General features: G+C 40.0%; 1 pseudogene; it reads left to right on the forward strand.

Annotated features, from left to right (window-relative positions):
- The first annotated feature begins 2,786 nt into the window (after window positions 1–2,786).
- LOC131562397 (synaptonemal complex protein 1-like) lies at window positions 2,787–25,335 on the forward strand (annotated as a pseudogene).
- The last annotated feature ends 1,847 nt before the right edge of the window (window positions 25,336–27,182 follow it).

Consider the following 27,182-nt stretch of genomic DNA (forward strand, 5'->3'; position numbering starts at 1 on the left):
CACTCAGAGCAGCCTTGTGTAAATCCGAGCTCCCTCCAGCCCAGGCTGCACCTGCAGCTTTCAGCTCCTTGGCTCCAACTCCCACCTGCTTTCCTTGGAGAAGGAGCTGCCTGAGACACAGAGGGATGTTCATTTCTTGTCAGCCAACAAAGCCAAGGGAAAGCACAGCTCCATCGAATGCAAAAGTCATCCCTCTGCTGGATATTAAATCCACTTTCCACCGCAGACAGCCTCAGAGCAATGGAAAACACCTTCTGTGCCCAGCACAGATCCCAAGGTCTCCCCAAACCCTCCCTGCCCCAGTTCTGCCCAGATTTGCTCTTTGCACACACGAGTCGCACACTGAAGTCAGGAGCTCCCTCCATGCCCAGAGGGAGGAAAAGAGAGAAAGGGGATGAAGTGCTCTCCTGTGCAGAGCCAAGGTCCAAGTGCACTGGGATGTCCCAGCACCATCTGACATGTCCACCATCTCCCAGAGATTTCCGTACAGCAACAGTTTCAGACAAAGACAAAAGAAAAGGTAATTCTGTGAGATATAAACACAATTAAGATGTTGACTAATACGATATTTATTTGAGCTTCAGAAAGATTGGGCAATTCCCTGAAGCTCAAAGCATGAAACCAGTCAGCTGAAGGGCACTTGAATGACCAGAAAGCATTGGGAGGAGTGCTGAGGGTTTTTTGCAGGACAATGGACATATGCAACATATGCACAATCCAGCCTTCATAGAAACTGACTAAGGTCACCATGCCCTTGAAGGACACAAAAGGATAAGAACACGCTCAGCAGCAGATGGTTCAGGATGCAAAGGCAGACAAGAAAACCTGCAGCAAGATGCATGAAGAAGAAAGACAAACTAAAATTAACTGAAATGTCAAAATGCATGCGTAAAAAGGATTTAACCAATCATGTATTAGCTTGAGGTGTGAACAATAGAGAACAGTACAAATATGGCTTGCTTTTTGTAATAAATTGGTTTCACTTGATCATATTGATCATGGTGTGATGTCCCGTTAATGATCCTCTGCACCTAGGGACCAGAAATGTATGCAAGCCTCCACTCCAAGAGACATTATGAATTCAAAAAGCATGGCCATTAACTGCTTTATACCAACACAGAGTAATGGCAACAAAAATGCAGTCAGACCAGGGGTTTTTCCACTCTCTCTCAAGCCCCACGCATTGGGCACCAAATTTTGTCCTGGTTTAAGGCAAATTTGGGAGAAAACCTCCAAAGGGGCCCCTCCAGAAAGCAAACCCACACAGCCCCTCTCCCCAACCGGGTCAGGAAGGATTCCTTGGGGAGAAGTGGAAAGAACCTGTTTATTTAACAGGCAAAGCACCCCCAGCACACAAAATGAACAATACCAGGTGACAACACTCTTTCACCACTCTGAAAAAGATGACAAATTCAGAAAGTCTCTCTTGGGAGTGGTCGCTCTGTTATCAGTCCCTCCGGTGCTGGGGCAGCTGCTGCAGCCACAAGGTGCAAACTCTCGGTGTTTTCCGGGTCCCAGTCTGGAGCAGGTTTGAGTGGTTCCAAAAAAGGGAAACAGTCCAGGGAAAAATTCGAAGTGCTTAACTAAACTAACTAATGAGCAGAAAGAAAAGCAAGAGCAAAGCAAAAAGCCAAGCAAAAAGCAAAAGCAGCACCATGTACTGCCCTGTCTCTGTGTCCTGCCAGCCATGGGGGAGCGGCTGATAACAAAACCAAAACAAAATTTCGCTCTTCAGAGCCAGTCTTGAAGGCACAGAACATAATATCCAGCATAAACAGAACAGACAGCTGGGGATACAAGCGTCCTAATGTCACCCTAGGACAGCACAGTTATTCCAAACTGCCCCCCAGCAGCCCTCTCCTCACCCATGCCATCTGCTGGGGCTGTGCCAGCTTCAGGAGATGCCTCCAGGGCCTGCATTACCTGTGTGAAAAATGTATATTGTATGACTGGCTTTTCACAAATATTAAAATGAATTTTATATGTGTTGTGTCAGAAAGTTATGTTGTACTGATTTTCTTAAGTAGTGTGTTAAATCTAGTTTTAGGTTATAACATAATGTTAAAATAGAAACTATGCTACGTAAGATACTTTTATAATTAGAGTATTAATAATTTGGACAATTTGAATTAGGACAATATGAGATAATAGAAACAAAGAATTACAGACGTCTGGGTAACTTCTAGGCAGCATAAGCCTGAAAAAGGACACACATTAACAGAGGGTTAACCCTTAAAAACAATAGCCTGTTGCATATTCATACTCCTCACACATGATGCATAAATTCTATTCAAATACGGCATTCTGTCTTCTTCCTCTGAATCCTGACGGCGTCTTCATAGCTGAGCAGGCAGGAAGAAGTTCGTTTCTTCTGATAAGAGAGCAATAAATTCTCTTTCTCTGAAAGATTTAGGTGTCCTGTGGCCGCTATCTCGTTGCGAGTCCTTTCTTTAAAAAAAGTATCTCATATAGCATAGTTTTTATTTTAACATTATGTTATACCCTAAAACTAGATTTAACACACTACTTAAGAAAATTAATACAGCATAACTTTCTGACACAACACATATAATATTCATTTTAATATTTGCGAAAAGGCAATCATAAAACACGCATTTTTCCCACGGGAGGACTGGGCTCCCCCAGTTATTCCCTATGCAGGCGGGACCCCCCTTCCCCTCAGAGCTCTCCCGCGCTGAGGGGCCGCTGCCGCTTCCCGCCCTTCGCGCCAGCCCTCAGCGGCCGCCGGGAGCTGGGGCAGCCCCGCCCGCCCTTTTATCGGAGCCATGGAGAAGGAAAACCGCTTTAAATTGTTCATGCCGCCGCGCCTGAGCGCTGGGCAGGTGTCTGCGGGCAGATCCCAGGTGAGCGCTCGGCCGCGGGGCCGCTGAGGGCGGTCCATACCACACCCCCCCCCCGGCCGCTCCCTCGGGCTGTGCTGCTCTGGAGGCCGCGGCTGAGGAGGGGACGAGGGGAAAGTGCAGGGGCCCTTCCCGGGGACACGGGGACAGTGCTGGGCCCGGGGAGTGCCCCGGCAGGGCCCCGAGCTGGAGCACACACACACCTGCTCCTTGCCCCGGGCTGGAGCACACACACACCTGCCCCTTGCCCCCAAAGAGCCCCGGGCTGGAGCACACACACACCTGCCCCTTGCCCCGGCAGAGCTGGAGCACACACACACACCTGCCCCTGCATAGGCCTGGACGGCTCCTGCACTGGACTCATTTCTGTGTGTATGCCTAGAGTGGCACATGCACAGACATCTCCGGTTTGAATTTCAAAGACTTTTGTTGTTGTGTTTTCTCAAAACTGAAGGGAATCATCTTCTGGAGCTTCCGCTCTGTGTTGTAAGTCCGCGTTTGCTGTGGGTAATTCAGCCCAGAGGGTGAGCAGGACTCTATCGCTGACCGGGGTCTGTGTACAAATCACCAATGGGTTGGGGCTGCTGAGGAACTGCCTTGAGCTGTTTTATTTTCCAGCATCAGTCGTATTACATGGTTGTGACAATGGAAGATGCCAGCAGCTCACATCCCAGGCAGCAGACAAAGAACTTAATGTTACAACTTACTTTAAAAGTTTTTTGACCAATCACACAAAGCAAAAGCAGATTGATAGTAGTTCTATCCAACCACTATAAGCACAGGTACCTTTGGTTAAAACAATGCTTGCCTTTTTTGAATACAATACCTGCTTGTAAGCCTTGAAACACAATGCACAGAGCTCCATTATTAAGCTTAGAACTTCCTAATACCTTGCTAGATAAACTTCTCTGTAGCTTAGGGAGTTATTCTAGCCAAGCATTAATACACAGACCATTGTTCTATTTGTCCTTACTTTTCTACTTTTTGCATAATTTTTCTGCTGACCTATCTCATGGCTGCTGCTTGGCTCTGATCACAGTTCTGCTGTCTCTGAGGCCTGCCTTTTGCAGCTTTCCCAAACCCCTCTGATTTTATGGATTCCCACAGGCCCCACTCAGATGCTCGCACTGGCATTGGTGTCTTGGTCTCACCAGATCAGGTGTGCTGTGAAAATGTTCTGTCCCCACACTGAGGTATGAGAATTCAACAAGTTATTTTTTCATGTCGAAGCTCCTTATGAAATATGTTGAGAATCAAACAGGATATTCTGACATCAGATGAGTTAGCTGTTTACAGGATGAACTTATGTGACTTCAAAAACTTGTAAAAGGGTATTTTCATATTGAAACATAATCAGATATGGTTTAGAAGTGCCCTTGGAAATAAAGCAAAAAAGAAATATCAACTACTGAAGTCTTCAGAAAAGTAATTTTTCTCCTTGAGTCCTTTGCCATGCACCAGTGCCCAGACAGGCAGGAGCTGCTGAGTTCCCTGCTTTGAAAGCTCCCCTTTGGCCACAGTCTATAAATCAAACTGCAGGACACCAACAGTTTGATCAACCACTGGGAAGTAAGAAGTGAGTTCCAAAGCCATTACCAATCCCTTGGGCTTTGAAAATTGTAGGCAGCTGTTTAATTAATGACACATTCTATTTTCACATCATCTGTAGGGATTTTTTCTGGCTTTTATAATTCTTCTTTGCAAATCTACTCTTAAGGAACTAATTTTTAAATTTGTGCAGGGTATTAACAGACACTCAGTTGATGAATTTAAGCTGCCATTCGATGTGTCGAGCCGTGGCGAAATCACTGATTCAGGTACGATTGGAATATTTGCCATGCACCTTCTTTAGATTTTTATATATTGTCAAGTTTTAATTTTCATGAGTAGTCTCACAGTTTCATATCTGTAACTGTTAAATACAGTTTCACTGTTACTTTTTTTAGAAATACATTGATCAAAATCTCTTCATGTTTCAGATACAATTTCACAGCAAGTGAAACTTTGCTCTGAAGTAGATGAAGAGGTCAGCTAAGTATCAGCTCTGCACATGTAATTCCTTAGGGTCTTTTGAATTTGTTCCCAAACAGCGCCTAAAGCATTATTCAGTAGATATTTCAGGGCTAAAGGAAGTAGTCAGAAGAGAATAAGGTTTTCTGTCTCCTGTTTAAAGCTGAATCCCTTTAGAGGAGATATTTGTGATTTAGTGAACATGCCTGGAAATTAATCTTTAAAAATTAAGGTGATTGCAATATTGTTGTTGTTTTTTCTTTGTTTGAAGTGTCTGCAAAGTCTATGAGCTTTAATTAGAGTAAGATTTAAACATTTAAGTATCCTTGTGGAACTGCTTCTGAATACTCTGTTGAGGGGCAGAAGGGTTGAAGTCAGAGTATTATTTGGAAAACTGAAGTGGATTATCCCAATTGCCTGGTCTGGCTTTATTTTATCTGTAAAACAATGAATTCAGTGGTTTCCTCAAGCACTGGATTCCTTTCACAGTGTCTTTACCAGCAGATCTCTGCTTTAGCACAACTCAGTACAGCTCATTTTTTTTGCAATAGCTTCTGTACTTTGCAGCTACAAAACACTGTTTGCTAGCACAAAACACATTTCTTGTGCTCTCCCTGCTGATTTTCATATCCCTGACAACTTTTTAGACTTTTTTATCCTAAGCTATTGAAGTACCATCAGGACTGTAACAAAACTGTGATGCAGCCAAAACAAGGATGGTGTTTGGGGCTGTTGTAAGTGAACCAAAGGGCCCTTAGGGCTCTTGTATTGCTCTCCCTGCCTCGACCACTGGCCCAGCACTGCTTGTAGGGCACTTTCAAGGTGTTCTAAGGGCACAAGGGTGCCAAGGGTGGTGCTTTTCCTTCCTGCTCCGTGTGTGAGCAGAGAACTGCTGGGACACTTGGATATTTATAAATCCCTGGGTCCAGATGGGATCCATGCCAGGGTGATGAGGGAGCTGGCAGATGAGCTTGCCAAGCCTCTCTCCATCATTTATCAGGAGTTGTGGCTCACTGTGAGGTTCCAGATGATTGGACACTGGCCAGTGTGACACCCATGTACAAAAAAGGTAGGAAGGAGGATCCTGGTAATTCCAGGCCAGTCAGCCTGGTCTCAGTGCCAGGTGAGATAATGGAGCAGTTCACACTGAGTGCTATCACACAGCACTCCCAGCATGGCCAGGCTATCAGACCCAGCCAGCAGGGCTTTACCAAGGGTGGGTCATGTCTGACCAACCTGTGCTCCTTCTGTGAGCAGGTGACCGCCTGGTGTGTGCAGGAAAGGCTGTGGGTGTTGTGTATCTGGGCTCCAGCAAGGCCTTTGGCACTGTCTCCCACAGCACACTCCTGGAGAAGCTGCAGCCACGGCTGGGACAGGAGCACTCTGTGATGGGCTCAGAACTGGCTGCATGGCCGGGCCAGAGAGTGATGGTGAACGGTGCTGCATCCAGCTGGCAGCCAGGCACCAGTGCTGTCCCTCAGGGCTGTACTGGGACCAGTTCTGTTTAATATTTTTATAGATGACATGGGTGAGGGCATTGAGTCCTTCATGAGTAAATTTGCAGAGGACACTAAGCTGGGAGCTTGTGTTGATCTATTGGAAGGAAGGAGGGCTCTGCAGAGAGACTTAGATCAGTGGAATGGATGGGCAGAGTCCAGCAGCATGAAGTTTAATCAGTCCAAGTGCTGAGTTCCACATTTTGGCCACAGAAGTCCCCTACAACGTTCCAGGCTGGGGACAGTGTGGCTGGGCAGTGCTCACGCAGAAAGGGCCCTGGGGGTGCTGGTGACAGCTGGTTGAACATGAGCCAGCAGTGTGCCCTGGTGGCCAGGAAGGCCAATGGCATCCTGGCCTGGATCAGGAATGGTGTGGCCAGCAGGAGCAGGGAGCTCATTCTGCCCCTGTATGGGCACTGCTGAGGCTGCACCTTGAGTGCTGTGTCCAGTTCTGGGCCCTCAGCTTAGGAAGGACGTTGAGATGCTGGAGCACATCCAGAGGAGGGCAGCAAGGCTGGGGAGGGGTTTGGAACACAAGCTCTGTGAGGAACGTTTGAAGGAGCTGGGGCTGTTTAGCCTGGAGAAGAGGAGGCTCAGGGGTGACCTTATTGCTCTCTACAGCTTCCTGCAGGGAGGTTGGAGCCAGGTGGGGTTGATCTCTTCCACCGGGCAGCACTGACAGAACCAGAGAACACAGTCTCCAGCTACATCAGGGAGGGGATAGGTTGGATATTAGGGAAAAAATGTTCACTAAAAGAATAATGAAGCACTGGAATGCTCTTCCCAGGGAGGTGGTAGAATCTCCATCTCTGTATGTGTTTAAAAAAGCCTGGACATGGCACTTGGTGCTGCAGTTGAGGTGTCAGGGCATAGGTTGGACTCGATGATCTGAGAGGTCTCTTCCAACCTCATTATTCTGTGATTCTGTGATTCTGTGTGTGTCCATGGCAATATCACAGGTACTCCTGGGCAAAGTCTCTGAAGCTGCTTTTACTTAACTCAGCAGTGTCTGTCAGAAGGAGAGGACAGAAATGGGGTGAAGAACCTGCTAGAAGGAATTTTGGCTTCACTGATAATTCTGGCAAAATTTTTATTGATTTTGGTGGACTGCAGTTGTCTGTGTCTTTAAGCCCATCTATTTGGTGATGTCTGAAGGGGTTTTGGGATATTTCATTGTATTTGTATCTCCTATGTGCCCTGTAATGCCTTTTGATACATACACAGAGGATGCACAACGATTTAAACTTGGGCTCCTGATCATATATAAGCTTATATCACCATCTGTGGAAAAAAAATATTACTCTTGTGATGTTTCTAAGAGATAAATACATTATCTACAACAGTATTAATTAGATATTATATACTATTAATTAGATAGTATTTGAGATTAACTTGTGGAACCTGTTTTAATAGAATCCAGAAACAATGAATGAATTGTTCTCAAAACTCTACAAAGAGGCTGAGAAGATCAAGCAGTGGAAACTGACTGTGGAAACGGAACTAAACCAGAAAGAAAGAAAACTCCAAGAGAATAGAAAGATTATTGAAGCACAGAATAAAGCCATTCAAGAACTGCAGGCCAGTATTGTATAGTGTACATTGAATAGATGAAGTTCAGTGCTTCCTGATTCAGTATGACACTATTATTGATACAATTAAATATTAAAGACTGTTGCAGTTTGGTTTGTGCCTTGAGAAAATGATTATTTTGAGAAGTTGCAGGCACCTGTCCTGTGTGAGGGTGTGTATGAAGAATATACCTGTAAATGTCTCAGTTGCTGGTAAATGATTGTTCATTAATTATTACATCTTTCATGCAAAAGATGACTCAGCATGTAATACCAGATAAAACAGACTTCTGTCTACTGATGCCCCAAATGACTTTTTCATGCGGGATTTGAGAAGTTCAAGTGCATTTCTAATATATATTTTCAATAACAGTGTCTTTTTGCATTTGTTCCCTATGAAATCTGTTTGAAAATGAGAAACTCCATTTGAAACTGGAAGATGAGATATGTGAAAATAAAGATCTCTTGAAAGAGTAAGTAATAGAACCAAGGATATATTTTTGTGGTGGAAATAATCAGTTTCCATGTGGGCAGTTTTGTGTAGCTGTTAAATTTTGAAGGTCATTTCCATTGTTGCTCCTTAGGTGCACAAAGCACTGTGCACTCCTGTGCAAGCATGATATTTTCCCCTCCTTCAGAGCTGCTGCTTCAAGGCATCTGTGTAATCTGCTCAAGGAAACCTGCACTCGCTTCACAGAGAAGACCAGCAAATGTAAATGCTTTTTTAGTTTTTATTTATCAGAGTAAATGTACTTTTAGCTTGCTCTAAATTCACAAACAGAAGCAAGAAGAAGAAACTTCTCCTGCTGTTCAGAAAAGTTCTGCAGTTGAGATCTACTGGATGTGGCTCTCAGAATGAGAAATGAATTTTAAGTGGCTCACAAAATTGGAAGTGAAGCCCCAGGTCTAACAGACTTGTGGTTTGTAGTGCTAAATGCAGAGGGCTTTTGAAGGCAGTGAGATTGTTTGCTGCAAGGTTGCCAGCCTGGGAGCTCTTTGGGTGCCCAAACAGTGCTCCAGGTTTGAGGCAGTGCCCACAGCCCCGACTGGCACTGGAGCCACTGCAGGGCAGGGCAGGGCTCCCCAAGGCTGCTCAGCCCATTGAAGCTTTGCAGTCCCAGCCACACTCTGGGAATGTATTCACACATGAGAAGTGACACTTCATGCCTGGTTTCAGGCAGTAGAATCTACTCTGAATTCCCAGCACTCTGAAACAAATTTCCCGAGCTGACATTTCCTGTTTTCAGCCATCACATATTTATGGGGAAAAAAGGTCTGAACCCCAAGGTATAATGAGTAACTGGAATTCTTCTCATGAAACTGAACAAGCCAAGTCAGTTGGATAACTTAACGAAGTTTAAATTCTTGAGGTTTTAAAATATGTTCTTGATTGGAAATCCTACTTTATATGTAGTTTAGAATCGTTATTATAATAATTAGAATTTTACTAACTTGATCCTGGATACTTAAATGTCTGTTTCTTTTTAGCCTTAATTCTAGAAACACTTGTATATAGATGTGTTGTTCTTTTTTGATAGCTGTTTCTGTTACTGTTCTCTTTTTAATTGTTTTCTTAGGAAAAAATAGTATCAATCACAAAAGTGAAAGGAAAGAAGGAAAATATGGACCTGGAGTGTTGTTGCAATTTTTTAATGACAGCTCTGTGGGTATAGGTATCTGCTGATAGGAAGAAATTCAGTGCTAACCCTAGATTACAGTTTATAAATACTAACAGTTCTGATACATTATTATTCAACAGCATTAATACTATTAATACTATGTCACATAAACTGATCCAGAATTACACTTTTCACAGAAAAAAAAAATCTTAGGAAGGAAATTTAAAAGCTGAGCTTGCTCAATGTTTCAATGAAATACACTTTTTCCCTAGATTCTGTAACTTTTGACACCATGTTTCATAATGACTTATTTAATAAGAATGGAGCTGAGAATTCCTTTTTTAATTCATTTTGCTGATTGAGTGTAATGACTTGGGCAGCTGGCATTCTTGTTCAAAAGAAAAACTTTCTCATATGTTCTTGCTTTGATAGATGAACAGGAAAAGGAAGCAACAATACAATTGTATGAGGAACTTCACAGCAACATAGAAGTAAGTGAGCAAGCTTGATGCAAGGAATGTGAGTTATGTGAGCTGAGCTGAGTTCCATGTTTATGTTGGGATACTGTTTGTATCCATCCTGTGTGGGTATCATGTCATGTCTGATGCAGGAAGTTGGGTTTTCAATCCCTTTTCAAGAATTATTTTTGTGTTCTATCAAACACATTAAATGGAGAAGGTGCAGCAGTGTGTGGGATGTAGATCCTGTGATCTGGGTGATGTGTGCTTAGTGCTGGGTCACTGCCACAGCTTCTGGCTTCTCTTTGGGCTCTGTTTCACCTCCCTGCTGGTTCCTTAGAATGGCTGAGGTGGGCAGCAGCCCCTGGAGAAGTTCCAGGGTTTCCAGTATTGAACTTCAAATATAAAATTTTGTTTTTAGAGAATGACAGTGGCATTTGAAGAGCTTCGTGTGCAAGCAGAGAACGACAGATTGGAAATGAGTTTCAAATGTGAGAATTCTGTTTATTGTGTTTATGCAGCTGGCTCAGTTTTGTACTTCATAGCTTGTGTTACACATGCAGTGTCAGGGCAGAGAAATGTGAAGGGCTGGAATGGTGAGCAGCTCACACTGAGACACTGGGACCCTTCTTTTATTCCTGCTGCCTTTGGTCACTGCCTGGCCCCTTCTGTTGCTGTTCCACTGGGCCAAAGCTGGAACTTTATTTCTCAAACAGTCACTCAAAATTGAAGTTTTGTCTGTGAAGTACAGTCTAGAGATCAATACTTACTTCCCATAGTTTGTTTATTTAAATGACAATGCACTAGTGTATAGCTACAGAAACTTTAGCTAAATGCTCTCTCTCTGTATGTATAGTCTGGTATGTTCCTGTTTCATTTTCACATGCTCTTTTCTGTTAGTATTTTGATTATAAAATCAAACATTGCCTCAACAATTACTCTGGGGAAACAAATGGTACAGCTGTACAATTCCAAGCAGTCTTAAAGTGGAAGTTGTATTGAACTTGGAGTATATTTCAGCTAGAATGTTAACTATGGATGTTACTGTATCTCCAAAGTAAAAGAAGAAGCAAAAAAAGTGGACAAGTTTGAGAAAGAATGCAAACTGGAAGTCAGTCAAAAGGAAAAGCAGGTTTGCTCATTTTACTTTCTAAGATGTAGAGCTTTATTTGTGCCTAAAGGGGCAATGCAAGAGCCAAGAAGTGTTTCTGGGCATTAGTAAAAAAGACAAAATAACATCTGAAGCTGCATTTAAGTCAAATTCTGCTAAGTTTAGTGGTGTTTCAGTACCTTTAGTCTCCTGGAATTTATGGTTTGATTTTGAATTGGAGAACTTCTTTGTTTAGATTTATGTGACTTGATCAATATTTGGCTAAGATTATATCTAGCCAAATATTATTTATCTATCTATCTATCTATCTATCTATCTATCTATCTATCTATCTATCTATCTATCTCATCTTATCTATCTATCTAATCTAATCTATCTATCTAATCTAACTTGAATGGCAGCAAAATGGCTGCTAACCATACCTAGAGTACAAATGAAAATCAATATCTGTCCCTTCTCCAGACTTCATGATGATATTTCTTGCACTTTTCTAGATTTCAGCTCTTACCATACAGAGAGATGAAAAAGATGATGTCATAAAAGACATCAAGGCTCAGCTGCAGACGTCACAAAATAAGATTGCTGACTTCATGGAAGCAAAATGTAAGAGTTCTGCCTGCTGTGTTTAAATGTAATTGTTTCTAGAATTGAAATGTAGTTGTTTATGATTGTTTATTTATTAGATGTAATTGTGTATAGAAGCATAGGAAACAGGGCCATGATAGTCTTATTCTGTTGCTGGTTGGCAGCAGAATTCTGGGGCCTTGAAGGCCTTATTTTTGTTTGGAGCAGGAGCTGCTCATGTGGGAGCAGGACTGGCAGGGCAGTTTTTAGGGGGAGTCAAGCAGTGAGAGCTTTTGAAAATTGCAAGGGGAAAATATGTTGCTTCAGTTTTGCAAATGTACAGTCAGGCAGATGTCACTGAGGACACTTTTCAGAACTTGATTTTAAATATTTTTAAGCCATCTATATTCAAATTTTATATATTATTTTATAGTAGATGATATTAGTACCATTGGTCTTTGTTACATTCTTTAAATGTATGTAATATTCCATTTTTAGCAGCATTTTTTTAGTAAATATCCTATTTTTAAAAATATAAACATCTTTTTTTGTTTAGTACATAATGAAAAAATGTTAAAGGAATCCCAGGTCAGTAAAGAACATTTGAGGGCAGAGCTGGAAGAGGCTAAAATTCCATTGCAAAAGGCAGAGGTACCCCTTGCTTATAGTTTTACAGTAGAAATAGATTAGATGAGTATTTGCATAAATAATAATGGATACTTTACACATGAAACAGCTGTAGCTGTTTGTTGCAAAACTGTCGCAGACATTTCTCCACAGAAATCCTTTCTTTCAGATTTCTGTGTCTTCTGGAAGGCAGAGGCCTCAGAAGAGAAGGTAAACAATTGTTATCAGCTGCTGTGGAATGCAATAGGATTCACCTTGATTGGCCCATTTTCTATGTTTATAATTAAGGGCCAATCATCAGTGCAAGCCAGGGGACTGAGTCCCTGGACACAGCTTTGTTGTGGATTCTTTTCTATCTATTCTTAGCTTAGCTAGCGGCTCTGCAAACCTCTCTCTATATTCTATTTAGTATAGTCATAATGTATTATATATAATATATTAATAAATCAAGCCTTCTGATTCAAGAAACAAGATTCACCGTCGTCTCTCTCTCACCAGCCGCACCCACTCAGGTGCGGTAATACAAAACATGTTTAGAAATGATATCATGTCTTGAAGGTGTCTCAAAAGAAGTTGGAAACTGAATTCTAGACTACAGTGAAGACATTAATTCAGGTCACTGGAGAAAAGGAAGAGCAGGAGGAAGAATGTAAAAAACTGAAGGCTTTGCTTGCAGCCCTGACAGAGGAGTTTGAGACTTCTGTTGCCAATTTGAAAAGCTTGCTGCAAGAAGAGCAAAATAGGTAAATGAATGAGTTTAAATTCCAAGAGTGATCTTACAAGTTGCAGTCTATGACAAAATCAAGAACAATTGGAAATGAAGCTGAAATTTGGAGGTTTTTCCCCACAGTGGTCTAAATGCAGAGAGTTTAATGTAATTTTTTTTGTTTGTGATAGTTGATACTGTATAAAAAGTAAATTTTTGCCCCTTCCAATTTTCACAATTCTCTCTTTAAGAAATACAGATTTCTGTAGGTATATATTTGTTTACTTTTATGTCTACTGTTCTGAGGTTGTAAAAGTGAAATTTGATGTGTGTTGCAGGCAGATCTATCACCTGCCTGTTGGAAGGTAAATGTTCTTAAAGTGCTTGTGGTAAGACTTTGTCTTATTGTCCTTGAAGTTTCAAATGCAGTGCTTTGTACTCTACATTTGGGGTTTTTAATCTACCATTTTCTTAGATTAAAGAAATCTGAAGATGATTCAAAGCTGCTTACCTTGGAGCTCCAGAATAAATCTGCTGAACTGGGTAAGGGTTGTAGAAAGGCAGAAAATGAGCTGGGCAGTAATAAAAATGTTTTCTGCTGTTGTCTGGAAATGGACTGTCTCTTGTAGCTGGGAAATGATTTTACAGTGCCTGTGCCTGTCAGGAATGCCTGGATTTATTTTTACTCAGCTGATCCCTTTTCTTTGGGGCTCATTGGTGCTGGCAGCAGCCAAAGGGCAGTGCTGTGCACAGCTCCAATAGTCAGACCATTCATGCATGAATTCCTCTGCAGGTCATTTTGGTTTGCAGCTCAGAGCAGCAGCACTGCAGGTGCCATGAGTGACTTCTGCAGCAGAGATAAAACCCTCCCATGGAGGTTTCTGTGACCCTCCCCATGCTGGAAGTGGAATGATGCTGGCAGGGGTTGTCTTTAAATATCATCAATTTGATATCCTGTGGTTTCTAGGGATGTGCTCCTTAGTCCCCAGAGTAAGAGCTCTGCCTTGTTGTTGAGAACTTGCAAAAAATCCCAGAATTGTGAATGTGCACATAGAAACCATCTGGAAGTTAGTAACAACTAGTTTCCTTTCTCAGCATATCCATCTGATACCTTCAGCAGTTCAGATTTTTTTTCTGGAACAATGCAGGTGCATCAATACTTGGAGAACACTCCAGTCTTACAGTCCATGGTTTATTTGAAGCTATATTAGTGGAAAACATAATAGGCTCTAAATTTTATTTAAGATATATATTTAGTTTCTCTTCAGATATAGATTTGCTAATGTCTGAATCATTTTCTCAAGTCTACATTTAGATTAAGTCATAAATTAGCTTTTCAGTTTAACTTAATCCAACAAGTTTTGAGAACTGGGTATTGCAAAAGGGTAAATGTTTTATACTGCCTGCTAAATATGAAAAATCATTTCTGTTCCATTCATTTTACATTCCATGTGCTGTAGAAGAGATGACTAAAGTGAAATGTGATAAAGAAGTGCAACTTGAAGAGCTGTCAGAAACTCTGGTGAATGTTCATTTTATTAATCTCATGGCATTTGCTCTTCATATGAAATTCCTCTTGCTTTTTAAGTATCTTAAATGCCATAAATAAACTCTTCTCTAGTCAACCTTAACATTTCTACTAAACTTTCTCACACACAATTTCAGTGTTTTCTTTGAAGAACTTCTTTATTGCCTCTGTTTTTCTTGTCTCCTGTGCTTTTGGTTTTTCTTGTCTCCCATGTTTTTGGTTTTCCATCTCAAGGTTTTTGGTTATTTCCTTCTTTGTTCATGCCCATTCAAATGCCACTCCCTCTGGATATAAAGTTTTCCCATTTTTTCTTCCTTCCAGGAAGGAATTAGCTCTGGCCTCTGTGAACCCTGCTGTGCTGTGACACAGGCCCATTTTCTGTCACAGAAGTCTAAGCTATATGAAATACACTCTTAACAGAGGTTTATTTTCATTATGATTTTATATTTACAAGCCTAACAAGAATCCATATCAACTAAAGTTAAGATAGTCTGAAATCATGTGTGCATTTTACTGTGTCTGCTTGTTCTTATAATCTGTGCATTGAATGTTCTGAACTGAGTTTCACTCATTTTCTAAAATGGGTAAATTGGACGACTTTTATTGAAGAAGAATCTTGAGGCTACTGTAGAAAATATGCAGAGAGAGAAAAATGTGGAGAGAGAAATGAAAACGCTCTCCAGATGAGAGAGGTCTGAAGCAGGGCAACAGTAACATGTTTTTAGAAATAGTGAAGTTACACATCATGACTTGGATACAAGTTTATACATAAGAAACAGCACCCAGAGCAGGGTCCCACCCTAATTGTGCAGCCCAGGTAATGAAACTCACAGCAGGGGACAGACATGAACAGCACCGGTGTCACAGTTCACTGTCTCACACCACTTCCAGATCCCAGCAGAGATTGGAAAGATCCAATCTGGATAATCCATGACATGGATGTTGTTGGGTTCTTCTGAAAGCCTTGTGCTCTTAGCTCATGTCTGATAACCTCCAGCAGTTGGAGTTTGCACATGGATACTGAAAACTCTTCCTTTTCATTTTGCAGAAAGAATTCCAGGATTTGAAAGCACAGCTGACATGTACAGCTGAGAAGGAACAAGATTATTTAAAGCAGCTTGTGACTCTGAAAACAGATCTTGAACAAGAGGCATATGACCATTTTGAAAATATAATATTGAATTAGTTTTGGTGTAATATAGAAGTTTCTTTAATCCACAGTGAAATGAACTATGATTGTTTTCTAATGGAAGTTTTGAACCACATATATGCCATTAATTATATACTTACATTTCTAAATTCCACTTTCTCTATTTGTATATATTCTATGGCATATGTAGTTGTTCCATATCTCTCTGACTTATTTAACAAGAAGAGAAAGTTTCTGAATTCATTGCTAATCTTGCTTTGAACTACATCACCTTTACTAACCATTATATTTATATAAAAGTTGACTCTGATTTTCTTTCCTTCTTCTGTCACCTTTTTACATCTCTCTGACTCTGCTGCAAAGCTTATATTTGTAGATAAAGGCCTGGACTTTTTTTCAGCATGGAATAACACTTGATAATGGGTAAGTTTAATTTAAAAGGAGAATTCAAAATGTAACTTCTTATTCTTCTTGGGCATTTGATTTAAATTAGGTTAAAGAATGAACAGCTAACAGTGTATCTCAGTAAGCTTTCACTAGAGAAAGAACAAACAGCACAAGAGAAAAATGCTGTGGCTGCAAAACTCCAGAAGCTGCAAGAACAACAAGAGGCAAGTTTTAAACTTCCAGCTTTCTTGAAAGGACAACATTCAATTTGACAAATTACTCAGTTTCACAAATTAGATGATGAGCTGCAACATGACTTGAGTCTGTAGAGTACCTGAGCTATTTTTTGTATTTGAATTGGAAAGGAAGTGTATTTACACTTGTGAACAAGGCAGGTCAGTGTGCTTTGGATGTCTTTGAATTGTTTAAGAAGTCACTTTGAATTTTATTTCTTTGCTGACACATGGGTCTTTATTTAGGATAGTAAGAAAGAAGAAGAAAATACAAAGCAGTTAGTTGAAAACCTAGAAGAGGCAAATAGCCAGCTAAGGCAAGTAAAAACAAATAATAATAACTGATATTGTTAAAGGAAGTAGACTCAGTTTGTTCTGTTTAAATGCTGCTTTCTGGGATTTTTTGATTAATGTTTTTCTAGATTACATAGCTAAACAGAAACTATTCAGAATTGCTGTTGGCCAAGTAGAATTTTTCTCAGATTAGAAATACCAATTGCTGCAGGAGCAATGTTTGCCATCATTTTGTATTACACAGTAGGAGCTGTCTTGTTTTGCATTAGACATCTCAGGTGTGAAAGAAATTAAAATGGAAACTGAAGGTTATGGATTAAATGTGACGAGGCAAAACTGGATCAGAGTTACTCTCTGTGTCCCCAGTTCAACAGACAGGCAGCTCCCGTGTTTCACAGCTGCATTGCAATAGTCCAGGTCAGGATGTATCTTCCTTGGGTTCCTGGAACATCTTTTCCTACTTAAAAGAAGTATGGACAGTTCACATATTGACTTACTGGGCCTGTTGCTGCATTTTAACAACATTTTCATTGAGCAGCTTATGAAGTTCCCATCAACACCAGCAGCTCTTTTCAGAAAATAAAATCTGGGTTTATTAGAAGTACTGAAAATAAGTTAAAGGCAATAAGGAAATATTTACTAATGCTTGTTAATTTGGCACTTAGAAATCAACTGGAGTCTTTGAAGGAGAAAATGGCAAAGACAGGTGAAGAGATGAAAAGTTCACTGGATGAAAGAGAAGAAAATGTATGTCCTGTGTCATGAAAATATCTCACAGAACCTGCAGGGCGGCATTCAATGTAAAATCTTTGTTGGGGTTTTTTCTGCAAAGCTCTGCCTGGGGGATGTGATCTCTGCCAGAGGTTTCTTCTTTCCCAGCTGCTGCCGGCTGTGCCCTTGTGTGTCCACATGTGAGCCCTGGTATTTCAAAAGACAAGCACAGTCACTGGGATGTTCACTCTGTGCTGGAAGTTTAATATTAAAGATTTGTTTGTTTTCAGGCAAACAGAGAACCTGCTTTTCTGTTTTTTCATATACCCACTCAGTGATGGATGGGCTCTGGATTAGCTTTTTATATGTAGTGTGAGTTTGAGCTTAAGTAGATTCAAACATTTTTACTTTTCTTTCTATTGGTTCAAAGCAACCTGGGGTTTTTAGCAAATTTCAAAATTTCATTGTAAAAGTCAAAGATTTACAATTTAATTTCAGGTTAAGAGAACTGAAAATGAAATTTCAAGAAAGGAAAAGCTATTGAAGATTCTAGAAAATAATTGGGAAAATTCATTTTTTCATGGATGTAGGGAACTTCACACAAGAGCATTTTTTAAATTGTGAAGATCTTGGGGTTTTTTTCTTCTTCTTTCTTAACTCCATAACCACTAAAGAACTGGTTCACTGTTATTAATTAACATCTTGTGGTACTTTATGGCTAAAACTCTGATTATTCTAACATGTCAGCTGGTGTTTCAGTCCCATTGGAACAAACCAGACTGGTGCAAGTGCAGGTTTGAGAACATCTACAGGAATTGCTCACATAGGGAGTCATTTGTAGAACTTACTAATTCATGTCTGAAATATCTCTTTCAGATGAATAATTTAAAGAAACAGATGGAAAATAAAACCAAATGCATTGAAGAGTAGCAGCAGGAGGTGTGTAGAGATTTTAAATGTCACAAATACATAAGCACATTATATTTTGGGTTGCCCTTTCAGCAGGTTTGTGTCTGCTGTGATGTCTTTAGATACACCTATGTAATTTAAAAATTCTCCTTTCTTATCCTAACCCTGAGCAAATTAGAGAGTCATCTTAGGGATCACTTGATTTGTTAAATGAGCCTTCATTTGAAAAGAGCAATTACAAAAATAATATCTTTAATAAACTTCTACTCTTTTTCATTTAGTGCATAGTGTTATTTATGTACGTGTATGAGTATCTCAGTTACCACGAGTAGAAAAGAATTCTGCACTGGCACAAACTGTAGTAACTTCACTGTAAAAATAAATAACTTGTGGTTTTGGTCATGACATCTTCACACCTTCTGTCAGCAGCATCTTAGTTTTAATTCCCATTCTGCACCTCATTTGTTATTCCCTGCTGCTGCTCAGGAGGAGCCTTTCTTAAGGCCATGAAGAAATAGTAATTATCACAGAAATTAGCTGAACATTCATTTGTTTGAAGAATTGTTCTGGAACCTGAGCTGGACAACAGAGAGTTATTTGCTTGATGAAAGCTAGAATTTCTTGATGCAGTTAAACCATGACATAATTCTGTTAACTTATTAAGGTACAAGGCTTGTTTTGTTTAATTTCAACAGAATAAGGTGCTGAAAAAGAAAATTACTGCAGAAAGCAAGAAAAGCAATACTTATGAAGGGAAGGTAGGTTTGAATAACATCATGTAGAAGATGAGGTGAGTGTTTTTAACTCCCAGTCTAAGTAATGATAATACTTGTTAAATACATTCTGAACTGGTTTTTGGATCTGGGATACAGACTTTGCAGGAATGAGCTCATAGTTTTTAGAAGATGCTTCCATTTTTAATCATTGGGCACTGACTATTGGACATTTAAGAGATGGATTCACATTGCAATTAATGATGTTTCCAATCTGTTCCTTTTTTTTTCTTTTGTTGATAGTGGACTGAACAGGGTTCAGCAACCTCATTGTAACAGAAAAGCATTTAAAAGAAATATACATATATATAAAAATATATTACTCTTTTTAGTCTGTTCTTTAAATGTGTTCTGCAGTGGCAATCCCTCTGATGGGAATGTTGTGTCCAGCTTTGGGTACTGCACTTGAAGAAAAGTGGAGTTTTTTGAGGATATTCATATGATAAACTTAAAAGGAAAAACTGTAATCAAAATGCACAGCTGGGAGGAAAATGTACCATAAAACCTGTGAAAATCTGATACAGATTTACAAGAGAGAAAAAACAAACATGTGTTTGTTTTTTCTTGAGGCATTCACAGCATTTAGGGTGACTGCTTAGGGCAGTCTTCCCCATTGTGCTGTTGCCATTGTTCCTTTGAGTATTTTCTAACTCACTTCAGGCCAAAGTTCAACTCTTTATTAAAAAAAAAACACCTGAACTTTTAAATAGGAAACACTTGAATCATATACCTGAAAAGTAACAGTGTTTGTGCTCAAAAATAAGAGGTAAGAAAAAATCATTAACATAGTAATTCCTAAACAAATAAGAGCAGCAATTCTGCATTCTCCAAAGGTGAATAAATTGCAGTTAGAGATGGAAAATATGAACAAGCAACATAAGGAAGAAGTTGACATCTATCTATAAAAAAGACATAGAAACAAGAAAAGTAAATGAAAATAAACTTTGTGAAGAGGTGAGAGGTGTTAATTTTTACTGCAATTTATTTTTTTTTAATTTAAAATGTTTTTATGAAGCTTTATTGGCCAGAGTCCTTGCTCATATTTCAGTCTTATTAACATAAATGGAACTTGTTGTGAATCCCTGTGAGCAAAGCTTTAGTACATTAGGTGCTTAGGTTGAAGTATTTGAATATGTCTTTGAAAATGAGAACTCCATTAAAAATTCTTTCTTTCAAGATACAGTTCAAAGAAATTCCACCCTTGGTATAAGGTCAGCCCAGTTAAATTAGATTATAACTTCTCCCATATTAGTATTTTTCTGCCCACACATTTTTTGATGGCAATGCTAAGAAATGTTAGGGCAGAGTGCTTGAAATGGCATTTTGGTTTGCAGTGAGCTTGCCTGCCATGGCTGTACCTTTGATCTTGCCCATTTTACCAATCTGCAGAAAAGATGAGGGATTGCAAAGGGATCTTGAAAGCAAATAAAGCCCAAGTGGGATTGCAAACTTTGTACCACAGGGAGAAGAAGAAATTAAGATTTAAAAGAAATGTATTGCTATGTTGATGAATGAAATGCAATTTATTACTAACAGGTAGAAAAGATGAGGTTGCTTTGTAATGAAACTGCAATGATACAGAGAGAAACTGATGCCAGATATCTTGTCAGCACAAGATAACTGAGATGGTGGCACTGATGGAAAAGCACAAGGTCAGAGATTTTCCTGCTTGCTGTGGTTTGCAATGGGTGATACCATGTCAATACCATGTTTATAACTTGTGACACCACGTTAATGACCTTTCAAAAGCAGAAACAGGCCTGAGTCTGGGAAAAGGAAGCTGAACACATGCTGGACTTTGCATCATCTAAAATCCAATTCATTTGAAGATTTTGAAAAGATTCCTATGGGCAGATAAATTCCAGTCATCTAAACTTCTGGGATTTTTAGATTTTTGTTTTCAGTTCAGGCTTCCTTTGATACCATGTGAATGCAATATTTTTCAGTATCAGTTTGGCCTCTTTCTCAAAGGTTACCTAGTGACTGTCAGCAGTTTAGCCTGACACATTTTAGTTTACCTTTCTATTCCTCATTTTGCAATATCTTTAGCAGATACATTAATAAAGATGGCACAGCTGGCTCTTAGTGCTGAGCACATATTGCTGCACAGAAATAAAGCACTCTCTGCCAGTCCACAAAATAATACTTGAATTGAGCATTTCCTGTTTACAGTTTCTGCAGAAGCATCAATGAATCTTTTCTTTATGAATCTTAAGAGCCTGGTTTGAAAAAATGATGTTTTAAGACTGGATAACTCTATAATTGTAACATTTAGTCACATGTTTTGAGTTGGTTGTTGGTTTGGTTTTTTTGACACAGAATGAATATGATAAAATGGTTGAAGAAAAAGATGCAGAGTTAAAAGTATATAAAATGAAACAACAAAAGCAGTTCTCATCAGAAAGAGCCCTGGTAAGGAGCACTTTGCAATGGTCAATAATTCAGGGAAGGGGCTGATGTCCTTGTGTAGGGGTTTTATACTGGCTAAGTGCAGGCACACACAAAAAAACATTCACTCATTTTTCTTTGCTATTGTTGAGCAGAGGAGGGGAAAGAAAAATTCAAGGACTGAGTTAAGATAAAGATTAGGAGAAAAACACTTTGAGGGTAAAGCAGATTCAAACTTAAATAGTATCAAAATTTATTATTAATAGAATTAAAAGTGAGTAATAAGAGTTAATGTAAACCTTTAAAACACCTTTTTTTCCAATCCCTCCCTCTTGCCCACCGTCAGCACAGAGAGACAAAAGATGTGATCTTCAGTCAGTTTGTGACTTCTAAAGATCTTTTTTCAATTTGCTTAGAGTTTCTTTTCCTGCTGTGCTCTGGGGTCTTCCCACCAGAGACATTCTCTGGGAACTTTTCCAGTTTGGTTTGAATTTTTACCAGTAGCAGTCCCACCCAACCTGCTGCAACAGATCTTATTCTGGGCACTAAAAACTCCAAATGTTTCTAAAAATAAATTGGAGTAGCAGTGTGTTTGTGTCTGCTCCTCCAGATAGTGTGTCATGTTCTGACTCCCGACTTTGAATAGGAAACTTTTGTTTTAAATATTTAGATTGTGCCCTTTACCCCTGCTCTCCCAAGGGTTTTAAGGTATTACCTTGAACATTTCTGATCAAGTACCTGTTTCTGACAGTGCTTCAGTCTTTTGTAAACAAGCTAAAGCAAAGCTTCAAGTATAGGGCTGAAAAGCACATAGAATTATCTTGTGTATCTAATGAGTGTCCCTGTTAATTACTGCCTCACTTGGGACTGTTTTCCTTTTTCTGGGCTGTGCAGAGTTAACCCTGTCCTTTATTTAACGGATTGTAGGAAAATGAGCTGTCATGTTTGAAAAAGGAACTGTCCTCCCTTAAGGAACAACTGAGAGCAGAAATAGAAGAAAAGGTGGAGTTTTTTATTCCCTGAGCACTGGGGGTGAGAGGTGTGGCCTGGGCTTGTGCTGTGGGAGGAGTTGGGTAAGAAATGAAACTGAACAGAAAAACAGTGACTTTGGAATGCTGGGGTTGTGCTAAATCTGGTCATAGATTTGTGTGAACTTTGTAACAGTCTGCGATTATAGATTATATATAAATAAACAAACAACAAAACAAAACTCTCCTTTATTTTTGGTAATTTTAACTGGCTAAAGCAAAAAAGTTCCCTAAACTGCAGGGTTTTTTTCAGTGACTTTTGAATGCTGGGGTTGTACTAAACCTGGTCACATTTTTCATATTTTTGTGTGAACTTTGTAACAGTCTGTGATTATAGACTGTGCTCTGTCATTACACCAAGAAGATTTTTAACAACTGAAATCAAATAAATACTTCCTTGCTGTCACATAACTCTTTTGTAGGAGAATCTTGTAAAAGAGCACTCTGGCAGTATGATTCCTGACAGTGAAAAGAAACACAAGGTAACTTCAACTTTTTAATTGCTTTTAGAATTTGGGAGTGTTTATATGTGTAGAGTCAATTGAAGTGCCATGAGAATTTATTTGCATTCAACAAAAGACATTGGAATGCTTTTGACTTCAAACTTTTTAAATTATAGAAAATACAAACTTATGTTCCTAGGACTCCTAAACCTTGTTTAGATCTATATAGTGAATCTATTAATGTAAAAAATAGAAAGTCTCCAAATTATATTCCTAAAATTAAAAAAATAAAAGTAAAAAAAAAAATGTGTTCGTCAGAACAGGAAGTCCCTTGGGCAGTCCAACATTGAAGTTTTGTAACTCCTAACAGTGAATTTTTCTTGTTGCATTTTTCTGCCTGTATTTCTTACTTCTCTGTAGATGATTTTTTTTCCCCCCTGGGATAAGAAGGGGTTTTAAAGGGTCACACCATTCCATGGAGATATTAGACAGCAGTTTCTGGAAGGGCTCCCAGTGTGTAATTTTTCTTGCTCAGTTGCTGATTTTTTATGTCTCTAGAATTCTTTTACTTAGTCTTACAAGTGTCCATTTGTAAAGGCACTTTTCCTCTATGGAAGAGAAAAAAGCTGATCTAGCTGTAAAAATGGTCAAAGTATCAAAGTAGTCCTGAGTGCAGAGCTCACCCTTCTTCCCTGTCAGGAGTTCACTTGTGGTTTTCACATTGGAACAATGGAATCCAGCACCATTTTGATGTTATCTGTCTAAAAAAGGACTGCACTGGGCCATTCAATGCTTCTCTGTTTAACTTCTAATGAAAAAACTATTTTAAGTAACACCAATCTTGATGTAGCTATCAATCTTTCTCTGAAAGTTTTTCCTGCAGTTTTGTTTGTTCCCATTTTCTTTGATGTTTGATAGAGTCCAGCGTAGTGGCTACAGTTCAGAATAACCTGAATTTCTGCAGATAAGCATGGAGAACTTAAATACAATGTACAATGAAACTCAGCTCTTCCATAGCTTCCCCTTCATTCTCCTAATTTGGCAACAAAAATAGTAAAAAAAATTATATTTCCACCCCACTTTGTTTGGGTCTTTGCTCCATGTTTGGATGGAAAGATCAGAGTTCCACCATTTCTGTCAGGTGAATTCTTGGAAAATCAGACTGTAAACTGGCTTTAGATTCCATATTTACCCTATAAAATATGATCTAAAAATAGAAACATTTTCTTTCCCAGACATATGTTATAAAGACTCCTCCAAGGGATAAAATGCAGAGTGGAAGAAGCACAAACCTGCCTGCAGAGCAGAGCAGCAGGAAAAAGCAGAAAGTGCTTGTGCAGCTGGACACTGAGTCAGACAGCTCTGAGCACACTGACCTCCTGGTAAGAGCCAGAGAACAAATCATGGGCTGAGCAGCTCTTTGTGCTCATTGTTGGGGCTGAGAATGGAAATAAAGAGTTTGGGCTTCCACATTCCAGCCAATATTTATGTATATTTTTAATTTATTGGTTCTTTCTGGAATTGTAGTTGTATGTACATAATTAACATTCTTTTTATTGAACTGTTATGCCTCATAATGACAACTTTTCTTTTTCATAATTTAATATCCTTAGGCGGAAAGAAAAAGTAATTTTAATATAGTGTGACTAAGTAACTTTTTATTTAACTTTCAACTTTTAATCATATAGAGCATAGTCTCGGAAGAAAAAACATTTAAAAATTTGTACAAAGATTATCCACAAGCTTCACAGTTACATTCCACAGCACCAAAAAAGGTATGCTAGCCTTTCCTAAGATTAAAGCAAGCAGTTAATCAGATTGTTTACAGAAACTAAAGGATGGCTTTATTTTCCTTCCCAGAGCCCAGCTCCATGCAGTGTGAAATCTCCAGGCTCTGCTCTGAAACTCAAAACCATGAGGAGAATGCGCCAGGCGGGCTGGACTGTGCTCTCCAAAACGGACAGGAAAAGGAAAATTAAAGATAATGTAAAGCTCTTTGCTTAAAATGCAGAAATGCCCAGTGCCCTGGCATTGCTTGCACGGTTGTTCTTCTCTCAGAGTTAGGAATTTGTTGCTTTTTTCTGTCATATTCAGTGTGTTTAATAATTCAAAATGTTGGGACAAAAATGAGCCAATTTTAAATTTTGAAATAAATAGAACTACATAGAAAGTTGTTTCAAAGCTGTTTCTGGCATTATAAACTCTGGTTTTAAAAACTTCTGTTCTTTTACATTTGCTCTGTTTTTCTAAACACATAAATACTTAGTGGAAGAAATGTAGCTGTTAAATCAATGTTCTTTTACCTGAAGTCCTCTTGCTTTTTTCTGCATTTTAATGGCTGTTAGACCTGTCTTTTTAGACTGTTTTGTTTTCAGTATGTTAAAATGGTTTTGAAACTTCTAAAATTTCAGTAGAATTACTTGTATTTAAAAAGATTTCACAAGGAGTAAAATATGCACATTATAAGATTGTGAAAACAATGTTAAGATGCCATTAAATTCTTTATCTGAAATATAAAGTGTGGGACTATTTGTTGTTGCTTTAAATATTTGAACACAGACAGAAATCACCCACCAGCCTTCCTAGGGACCAGCAGAAGTGCAAGGATAGATTAGAACATCTATTTCTGTATTAATCCTTGATTAATCTGCGTCAGGCTCTCTGGCTGGTCAGAGTGACCCCGAGAAAAGTTCCAAAGTCTCTTTTCCCAGCCCGGCGCTTGAAGAAGGGGTCAGGGCTCTTCATTTCTCAGTCTCAAGGTTGTTTCATTTATCTTATCTGTAAAAAATTTTCTCCTGCCCTGCCAAGGTCAGCTCAGCAGGACAGTCTGAGGCATTCTGCCTCCCCCAGGGCAGTGTTATGTCTTTATACTACAAACTGCGTGTACAATGTTTACAATTACTTTCCAATACCTATCATCTATGTTAGACAGTGGGCTTCTACTCTAAACCAATCTGTAAGTGCCACCATCACAGCAGAAGAAGAAGGAGAAAGCTGGACACACACAGTTCCCTCCATCTTGCCCCCTGAACCCCCATACCAGAAACCCCAAAATCTACTTTTTCACCCCGTAATAGCTTCACTAATATGCTACCTAAACTGTTGTGGCTTGCTGATCTTCATAGAAGGTTGGTAACTTGCTCCATGGGTCATAATCAAAACCACAGGGGCATTCTGGGCTCTGTGCCAGCGTCTCTGAGCCCCCTGGCAGGGGTCTGGGCTGCTCAGGACAGCCAGAGGGATGTCCTGGGTCCTGACAAATCTTGGTTTCACAACAATGACAAACCCTGCTTCAGAGCCTAGACATAACAAGAAAACTACAGGTACATCTTAATCCCCGAGCCCCCTGCCCATCACTGGGGACTCTGGGGGTTTCTCCCCCTGTGCCAGTGTAGGATTGATGGGGGTAGCACGGTCAGGACGCATGGAGATGAGAGATCTCTGCAGCCAGGTCGTGGAACTTGGGGTTTATTGCACAGGGCCTGGGTGCAGGGCCCTGCTGGGATTTGGGGTTTATTGCACAGGGCCTGGGTGCAGGGCCCTGCTGGGATTTGGGGTTTATTGCAAAGGGCCTGGGTGCAGGGCCCTGCTGGGATTTGGGGTTTATTGCAAAGGGCCTGGGTGCAGGGCCCTGCTGGGATTTGGGGTTTATTGCACAGGGCCTGGGTGCAGGGCACTGCTGGGATTTGGATTTTACTGCAGAGGGCCTGGGTGCAGGGCCCTGCTGGGATTTGGGGTTTATTGCAAAGGGCCTGGGTGCAGGGCCCTGCTGGGATTTGGGGTTTATTGCACAGGGCCTGGGTGCAGGGCCCTGCTGGGATTTGGGGTTTATTGCACAGGGCCTGGGTGCAGGGCACTGCTGGGATTTGGATTTTACTGCAGAGGGCCTGGGTGCAGGGCCCTGCTTGGAGCTGCAGCCACAGCTCGGAGCAGGCCTAAGAGAAGAGAGGGGGAGAGAGGATGAGAGGGTAAGAGAGTAAAAGCATAAGAGAGTAAAAGGGGTAAGAGCATCAAAGACAAGAGGTAAGAGCAAGAGTAAGAGAGGTAAGAGCTAAGACAGCGAAGTTCCCGTTACAATACAATAAATCTTCTTCTATGTTGAATATTCTGATTCTCACTAACCAATCTAGTACAATATAGAAATCCTACAGCATTTCCATACTGCCTGTAAGAATCACTGCATTACCATACAGGGCTACATTTTAAACCCTAAAAACTCCTCTGTGGACCCCTTCTGTAGGGGCTGCTCTGACCCTGGGACCTGCCTGCAAGCAGAGGGAATTGTTCCATCAAAAGGGGATTACTTTCAGTGGCCTCA

This window comes from Ammospiza caudacuta, chromosome 11 (genome assembly GCF_027887145.1).
Source record: "Ammospiza caudacuta isolate bAmmCau1 chromosome 11, bAmmCau1.pri, whole genome shotgun sequence".
Classification (NCBI taxonomy): domain Eukaryota; kingdom Metazoa; phylum Chordata; class Aves; order Passeriformes; family Passerellidae; genus Ammospiza; species Ammospiza caudacuta.